At 45.1% G+C, this 8739-nt stretch overlaps 1 long non-coding RNA gene across 1 annotated transcript; it reads left to right on the plus strand.

Moving 5' to 3' along the window:
- Positions 1-1590: 1590 nt before the first annotated feature.
- LOC127007827 (uncharacterized) lies at positions 1591-2938 on the plus strand. The gene is made up of 2 exons (XR_007760593.1): positions 1591-1775; positions 1906-2938. It is a non-coding gene; the product is annotated as an uncharacterized LOC127007827 (long non-coding RNA).
- Positions 2939-8739: the final 5801 nt, after the last annotated feature.

Here is an 8739-nt window from a genome sequence, read left to right on the forward strand (position 1 = left end):
TACATACATACATACATATAACAGACAGACAGACATAAAAAAAGCTTAGTTATCAAAGTAATCATCATTGTTATTGTTGTTATTTTTTTATTGTTATTTTTTTGTAATTGTAAGAAGTATTAGTTGTTGTTGTTGTTGTTGTTGTTGTTCTAAGGAGACGCAACATTTTATGGAACTGACCAACACACACACACACTACCCCCCCCCCACCTTTCCCTCACCTCCTTCCCCCCCCCCCCCCTCCCCATACACCCCAATCAACAAACAAACAAACACACACGTATTCAGCCTGTTCTGTCCCGCGCATTAAGGGTGAGAACGCGAGTCGCCGGGTCATTAATTTCGCCCTTAATTGCCTTCCGCGCTAATGGCCTGGTTCGTCTTGGCCTGCGCGCGCACCTCCTCTGGCCGGCAGCAGCAGAAGCAGTCTATTGGCGGCGCCGATAAATTGCCCGCTAGTTAACTTGTGCACGATGATACTGCTAATGGTTGACGCTGCTGCTCTTGTTGTTGTTGTTGTTGTTGTTGTTGTTGTTGTTGTTGTTGTTGTTGTTGTTGTTGTTGTACTACTACGATTACTACTACTACTACTACTACTACAATTCCTTACGCCACCATCACCACTACCACCGCCACCACCACCACCATCAACAACAACAACAACAACAACAACAACAACAACAACACCGCAAGACAAACACACACTAAATTAAGGCTAATGTTATCACCTTAATTTGCTCTCCTGATGCCTTTTCATTTTTCTCGCCTCCTCCTCCTCCTCCTCCTCCTCCTCCTCCTCCTCCTCCTCCTCCTCCTCCTCCTCTTGTTCCTCTTCCTCCTCCTCCTCCTCCTCCTCCTCCTCCTTAGTAATTAGGCCGGATGAACACCTAATTAATAAAGGAACGAGGAGGAGGAGGAGGAGGAGGAGGAGGAGGAGGAGGAAGGGCTCTGTAACAAGGATAATGAGGAAGAAGATGAGAAGGTGAAGGAAAAAACAACAAGGCACACAAACAACAAAAACAACAACTACAACAACAACAACAAACACACACACAAGAACATCAACAAGTCAAACACAACACAGGGGCAACACAAGAGCAGCGACAACACTTCTAATCACTGGCGGCTGTTATGACGTCAACAAACACACAAACAAACACACAAACACAAACACTTTTTAACACTCGACATTAATAAGAGCTTTTCCGTGTGTTTGGATTCTGTATCTATCTATCTATCTATCTATCTATCTATCTAGAGAGAGAGACGGGGGATCTCTCTCTCTCTCTCTCTCTCTCTCTCTCTCTCTCTCTCTCTCTCTCTCTCTCTCTCTCTCAAGGAAAGAAGGGAGAGGATTATTGTGTGATGTTTTTGCTTGTTTTGTCGTTTGTTTGTCATTAATAATTATTTCCATTACTATCTTTTCTTAACTTGCTAGTACTTACTATTACTGTAGCTAAGATTGAATTATTACTATTATTATTATTATTACTATTATTATTATTATTATTATATCATTATTTTAATCGTGCATGATCACTGATTAACTTGAGTAAAAGTTTTAGAATATTGAGTAAATGGTGTGTTTGTGTGTAGCGTGTATGTAGTTTTTTGTGAAAAGTAAGAAAGTGAGAAAGCCATTCGTGAGTTTTTGAACTCTTCTTTTTGTTGTTGAGAAACATTAGAGAAACGTCAAGATATTGTCCGGAGGCATTGTTCTGAGAGTGGTCAGGAAATGTCAGGGTCATTATCGCGTGGGTCGTCAGGAGTTGTCAGTCCATGTCCAAAGAGTGCCAGGGGTCTGTCAGGGTCATTATCGCGTGGGTCGTCAGGAGTTGTCAGTCCATGTCCAAAGAGTGCCAGGGGTCTGTCAGGGGTCAGTAGGTCGTATAATCGGGTTGTCAGTCCATGTCCAAAGAGTGCCAGGGGTCTGTCAGGGTCATTATCGCGTGGGTCGTCAGGAGTTGTCAATCATGTCCAAAGAGTGCCAGGGGTCTGTCAGGGGTCAGTAGGTCGTATAATCGTGTTGTCAGTCCATGTCCAAAGAGTGCCAGGGGTCTGTCAGGGGTCAGTAGGTCGTATAATCGTGTTGTCAGTCCATGTCCAAAGAGTGCCAGGGGTCTGTCAGGGGTCAGTAGGTCGTATAATCGTGTTGTCAGTCCATGTCCAAAGAGTGCCAGGGGTCTGTCAGGGTCGTTATCGCGTGGGTCGTCAGGAGTTGTCAGTCCGTGTTTTTTTTTAAGTCTGGCTGAGCCGCTGTCTCCCCAGAGGAGTCTCAGCCATAACTTGGGCGTTGTCTGTTGGTCTGGATGAGCCACAGTCTCCCCAGATGAGACTCACTCTTACCAACACACAGCGCCGTGTTTTTGTAGTTTTATGATTTTTTTGTTGCTTTTGTGTTTTTATAGTTGTTGACGCTCTGCCTTGAGGGGGGCATTTCTTCTTCCCCGCGCGGCAGTTCCTCTTGGAGGCGTCATTAGTTACCCGGTGATTGTAACGGTGACCTGAACTGATGGTCACGGGTCGTCTGGCTACTTCTTACGAAGGTCAGGACGTCTTGCCGGAACTTCAACACCCCCCCGCCGGACCTTCGGGATCCCCGGCACCTCCGTGGACGCCCCGGGGGAGCCAGGGCGCCCTACCGGGGCCTCTCCAGTCCTGCGACGCTCACCAGCAAGAGCAAGGGCTCGCTGGCGCTCCCCAGCCCCGACGAGGCGAGGAGGGCGGGTGCAAGAACGCTCTTCTCAAAAGTGCCAGACGGGATTATTAAATCAATCACAAACACTGTGAGGGCGCCGCGCACCGCGTTTGTCGGTTCTCGGATGGAAAGTCGGAGCGCCTCGGGAACGGGACAGCATCACAAGACATGTCCTCTCGCGGCGGCTTTCGGCGCAGCATCCGTTTCCCTCTCTGTCTCGCTTCCCTTATTTCTTTTTTGTCATAGAGAGAGAGAGAGAGAGAGAGAGAGAGAGAGAGAGAGAGAGAGAGACACACACACATAAAAAAATAAAAAAATCCACTAAATACTAACCCTATTTTATACACCTCCCACCCTACCTCAACACACCCACGCCTCCCAACCACCCCCCTCCCTTCCCCTCCCCCCTTACCACCCCTCCCCCACCCTCACCCACTACCATCCCCCTTCCCCCGTGGCCCATAAAGAGACACCCGGAGGCCCTAGCAGCGGCCCAGATTAAGCCTGCCATGAAGTATCTGTTATGCGAGGCGGAGATAAGCCGAGGCATTGATCAGGGTCACGGGGCGGCGAGGTTATCAAGGGGAGAGGGAAGAAGGAGAGGGGGAGGAAAGGGGAGAGAGGGGGATGGGGAGAGAGGTTTAAGTGAGGGGAGGGTCAGAGAGAGACGAAGAATGAAGGGGGAAGGAATGAAGGAGGTGAAAGACGAGGGGGAGAAGGGAGAAGGGGAGGGATAGGAGAGATATGAGAGGGGGGAAGAAGAGAGGGGAGAGAGGTGTAAGAGGAGAGGAAGGGGATGCAAGAGAGACTAAGAGGGGAGGAGGAGGGGGAAGAAGAGAAAGGGGAAGAAGGGGTGAAGGAGGACGGAAGTGAGAGGTAGGAAAAAGAAGAGGAGAACAGGGGGGGGGGTAAGAAGGGAGGTGAGAGGGAAGGAAGAGGAAGAGGGGAAGGGGTGGAAGAGGAAGAGAAGGGAAGCGTTATCAGAGAGTAAAGGTAAGAGAGAGGAGAAGAAGAGGAAGAGGGGAGAAGAGGAAGGGAGGAGGAGGAGGAGGAGGGGAGAGGGGAGTAAAGGTGAGGTTATCAGGTGTGAAGGAGATATGAACACACACACACACACACACACACACACACACACACACACACACACACACACACACACACACACACACACATACAATGCTATCACGATGTCAGGAAAGATATTTTGTAACGGAGGAGGAGGAGGAGGAGGAGGAGGAGGAGGAGGAAGAATGATATGAGACAAGAATATCGTTCTGGGAGCCTTGAGATGACATGAGACAGATGAAAATGAAAAAGGAGGAAGAAGAGAAAGGAAAAAAAAGATAGAAGAGAAAAAGAACAAGGAAAAAGAAGGATAAGAAAGTGAAAGAAACGAAAGAGGGAAGAAGAAAAAAACTAACGCCTTAGAGGATGACGTTGAAAAAAAAGGAGGAAAAAGAGAAAGAAAGGAAAGAAAAAAGATAAAAAATAAATAAGAAAAGAAAAAATAAAGGAAAAAACGGGAGAAAAAGAAAAATCTAACACCTAGGAAAATAAAGTTGAAAGAGGAGAAAGAAGAATGATATAAAGCAGAAAGAAGAGAAAGAGAACAAGGAAAGGAAAAAAGAGAAAGAGAAAAGGAAGAAAGAAGGAAAGAAAGACTAACACCGTGAATGAAGATAAAAAAGGAAGAGGAAGAATGGAAAGAAAGAAAAAGATAGATAGAAAGATAGATGGGTAGATAGATAGAGATAGATAGATACAGATAGATACAGAGAGAGAGAGAGAGAGAGAGAGAGAGAGAGAGAGAGAGAGAGAGAGAGAGAGAGAGAGAGAACAACACATCACTTAGAACAACTAACGAACCTACACCATACAACTGTACACTCCTACTGTCTTTCCTATTCCCCACCTGTACCTCACCACTAACCCACTTCCTCTTCGTACTATACCCTTGATTAAAAAAAAAAAAATATTATCTACATAATCTTCCTTCTCTGTATTCTTATTCTCCTCTTCTTCCTCCTCCTTCTCTCCTCTCCCTTCCCTCCTCCTCTTCCCTTCAATCTTTTCCTATTCAATCCTCTCTCTCATATTCTACCTTCTATCCCAAGCCTCCTCCTCCTCCTTCTACACTTCTCTCTCTTCCTATCTCTTTCTTCACCTTATCTCCGTCTCTCCTCTCCTCCAGTCTTCTCCCCACTCCTTTCCCATTCTATCCTCCTCCTCCTCCTCCTCCAATTCAAGGGCAGTTAGATATCCAGAGTCATTTCTCATCTTCCACTCTCCTTGACCTCCTCCTCCTCCTCCTCCTGATAACCGGACGCTAACAGTCCATTAAACGCAACTCCCTTTATAGACAGGTCCCCAAACGCGGGTCCCTTTAAACATCGGTCCCTTTAAACATCGGTCCCTTTAAACATCGGTCCCTTTAAACATCGGTCCCTTTAAACATCGGTCCCTTTAAACATAGGTCCCTTTAAACATAGGTCCCTTTAAACTCGGGTCCCTTTAAAAGCGTCCACAATATCGTGACCCAATAATATCGACCTATAAACATTAACAGCCAATAAGTCAACGGGGAGAGAGAGAGAGAGAGAGAGAGAGAGAGAGAGAGAGAGAGGAAAAACTTATGACTGTATGCATAGTGAATGAATGGATTTTAAATATGAAAAAGAGAGGAAGGGAAGGGAAGGGAAGGAAGGGAGGGAGGGAGGAAAAGAGGAATGGAGGAAAAGCAAAAAATATTCGTGAAATGGAGAAAAATAAACACAAAAGAAAAGAAAAGTGGAACAGCGTGAAACTTAAATTAAACAGAAATAGAAAAAAGGAAGGAAGGAAGGAAGGGAGGAAAGGAAGGAAAGGAGGAAAGGAAGGGAGGAGATGAGGAAGAGGAAAAAGGAAGAGAGCTGAGACATCATTATTGGGAAGAAGCAAGAAAATCATGTTTTAGAAAGGAGGAATAGGAAGAAGAGTAGGAGGACGAGGAGGAGGAAGAAAAAGAAGAAGAGGAAGAGGAAGAGAAGGACGAGGTATGACTGTCTAGATGGTTGCCCAATGACTTACAGGTAAAGGAAGAGGAATTGAAGGAGAGGAGGAGGAGGAGGAACAATCTGGCCCACTCACGAAATAGCTATGCGACTCCACATTTCGACTCCTCCCTCCCCCCTTTCCTCCTCCTCCTCCTCCTCCTCCTCCTCCTCCTCCTCCTCCATTACTCCATTAATCTGCTCTCTCTCTCTCTCTCAAAGCCACTTATCATAAAACAAATGTAGGATTTTGCCAAGTATGAATTAAAGAGAGAGAGAGAGAGAGAGAGAGTACGTAAGCCCTTCGTTTCTCTCGTCCTCTCCAGTCTTTGATACTCCATTAGCCGCTGTGTTAAGTTCAAGGGCCGCTGAAAGCCTTTTTGATAGCCATTTGATTACGTGACACACCACCACCACCACCACCACCACCACCACCACCGCCGCCACTACCACCGCCACCGCCACTACCATCACCACTACCTCCATCACCATCACCAGCATCACCTCCATCACCTTCTCCTCTTCCTGTTCCTCCTCTTCCTCCTCCTCCTCCTCCTCTTTCTTTTTCTCTTCCTCCTACTCCTTTTCTTCCTCATGTTTCTCTTTTTCTTCTTCTTTTTTTCATCTTCTTTTTTCCTTCTACTTTTGTTGTTGTTGTTCTTGTTCTTCTTGTTGTTGTTCTGCTTTTTCTTCTTTTTTCTTCTTCTTCTTCTTCTTCTTCCTCTTTTTCTTCTTCTTTTTCCTCCTCCTCCTCCTCCTCCTCTTCCTCCTCCTCCTCCATCAGGTAGACAGGTTTGTGTATATATGTATGTCGGTATGAAATCCGCAGGTATGTACTGAAATTAAAGGTAAGGGAGATGTGTAAACAGGTGTGTAGTTACGAAGCAGACAGGTGTGCAGGTGTGAGGGGGGGGGGGTAGGGATGGGGTGGGGGGCAAGAAGGCAGGTATATGTAGCCCAGTAGTAGCAACACCTGGTCCATAAAATCAGTGCCCCCCCGCCCCCCTCCACCCCCCTTCCCCCCTCCCCCTCCCCCTCTAACTAGGCTGAATCAAGAGAGATCACGAGGGTCCGACGAGAGAAAATTGCATTGCGCTCTCTCTCTCTCTCTCTCTCTCTCTCTCTCTCTCTCTCTCTCTCTCTCTCGAATTTGTGCGTGGAAGGCAGGCAATGAAGAAAAAGAAAGAGAGAGAGAGAGAGAGAGAGAGAGAGAGAGAGAGAGAGAGATACACAATGATATAGAGAAAAAGACAAAACAGATGGGTATAGTGTCCTTTAATACTCTCTCTCTCTCTCTCTCTCTCTCTCTCTCTCTCTCCACCCTCCCCGCCACTCTCTATCCCAACACGCCGCGAAAGGGAGGTGGAAAAAAGGAAAGAAATAGAAAACAGAGTGAGCAAGGGTGACTTAATTAAATCAACACGGCCGAAATAAAAGAGAAAATGGGAAGAATGGAAGGAATGAAGGAAAGAGAACGAGAGGGAAGAAAGGGAAGGAGATAGGGAGAAGTGGAGGATGGGTGGATGGAAGGAAGAAAGGAAGGAAACTGGTGAGAAAGAGGAAGGAAGGAAGGAAGGAAAAAAAGGAAGGACGGATGGAAGGAAAGAAGAAAGTAGGGAAAAAAGGAGAAAAGAAAGGAAGGTCGGGAGAAAGGAATTAAGGAAGAAGATAAAATGAAAAAAAAAGAAAAAAAAAGATGGAAGAAGAAAGAAGAAGAAAATACGAGACAGAAATCACCACACATAAAAACATTCATTAGTCTGTTGCCAAAGTCTGATCACCACCACCACCACCACCACCAACAACAACAACAACAACAACAACAACAATCTCACCGACCACAACAACCACCACAAATATTTCCTTCTCGCCGCTTCCTCCTTCTTCCTTCCTCCTTCTCCTCCTCCCCCCCCCCTCCCCCCGTCCCTCCCCCGGGGTCTCCTCATTCCCTCTTAATATATATGATAATGAACGCCTTCGGGGAGCACACGGAGAGAGAGAGAGAGAGAGAGAGAAAACACACACTTCCTCATGAAATACTATCCTCCGGCAAGGCCACCGTCAACATCAACACTATCATCATCATCATCATTATTATTATCACCATCATTATCTCTATCATCAACACCACCACTATTCTCTATCACCATCAACACCGACACTATCATCACCATCATCACCATCGTCATCACCATCACCATCAATATCAATAACAACAACAACAACGAAAACAACAAGAGTAACACCATCACCACGACCACCATCACCACCAACACCATCATCACAATCACCACCGTCACTATCATCACCACTGCCGTCTTTATCAACACCATCACTATCAAAACCACCACTGTAATCACCATTAATATCCCAATCATCACCACAACCATCACCACTACCATCACCACCATCAATATCCCAATCATCACCACTACCACCACCACCACCATCACCACTATCACCATCACCACCACCACCATCACCACCACCATCACTACATTTTGAGGGTCCTTTATATTCAACAGACCAATGTTTGCTATTGTTTTATTTGACAGGCATTTATTATTGAATCGAGGGGTAATTATAAAGTTAGTGCGGGTTTGGTCAATATATATAGTTCTGTATTTTTCCTTTATTTTATTTTTGTTTTTCCTTGTGTTTCTTTTCATTAATCTTTTTTTTGTCATTGCGTTTCTGTTACTCTACTTTTTTTGTTTTGTTTTCTTTTCATTTATTTCTTATTCTGTTTTTTTTCTTTTTTGTTCTTTTCTTTTATTATTTTTTCATCAATTATTCCTTTTTATTCTTCCTTTCTTTCTTTCTCTTCATTAATTATTTTTATTTTTCCTCTCCTTTTTTACTTGCTTTTCCTTTCCTTTTCCCTGCCTCCTTTTCTTTTTCTTCTTTTCCTTTTTTGTTCTTTTCTTTTATTATTTTTCATCAATTATTCCTTTTTATTCTTACTTACAGATATTTAAGCTCCTTCCCTGAACTTTCCTCTTTTCCTTTTTC

This window comes from Eriocheir sinensis, chromosome 36, assembly GCF_024679095.1.
Source record: "Eriocheir sinensis breed Jianghai 21 chromosome 36, ASM2467909v1, whole genome shotgun sequence".
Taxonomy (NCBI): Eukaryota; Metazoa; Arthropoda; class Malacostraca; order Decapoda; family Varunidae; genus Eriocheir; species Eriocheir sinensis.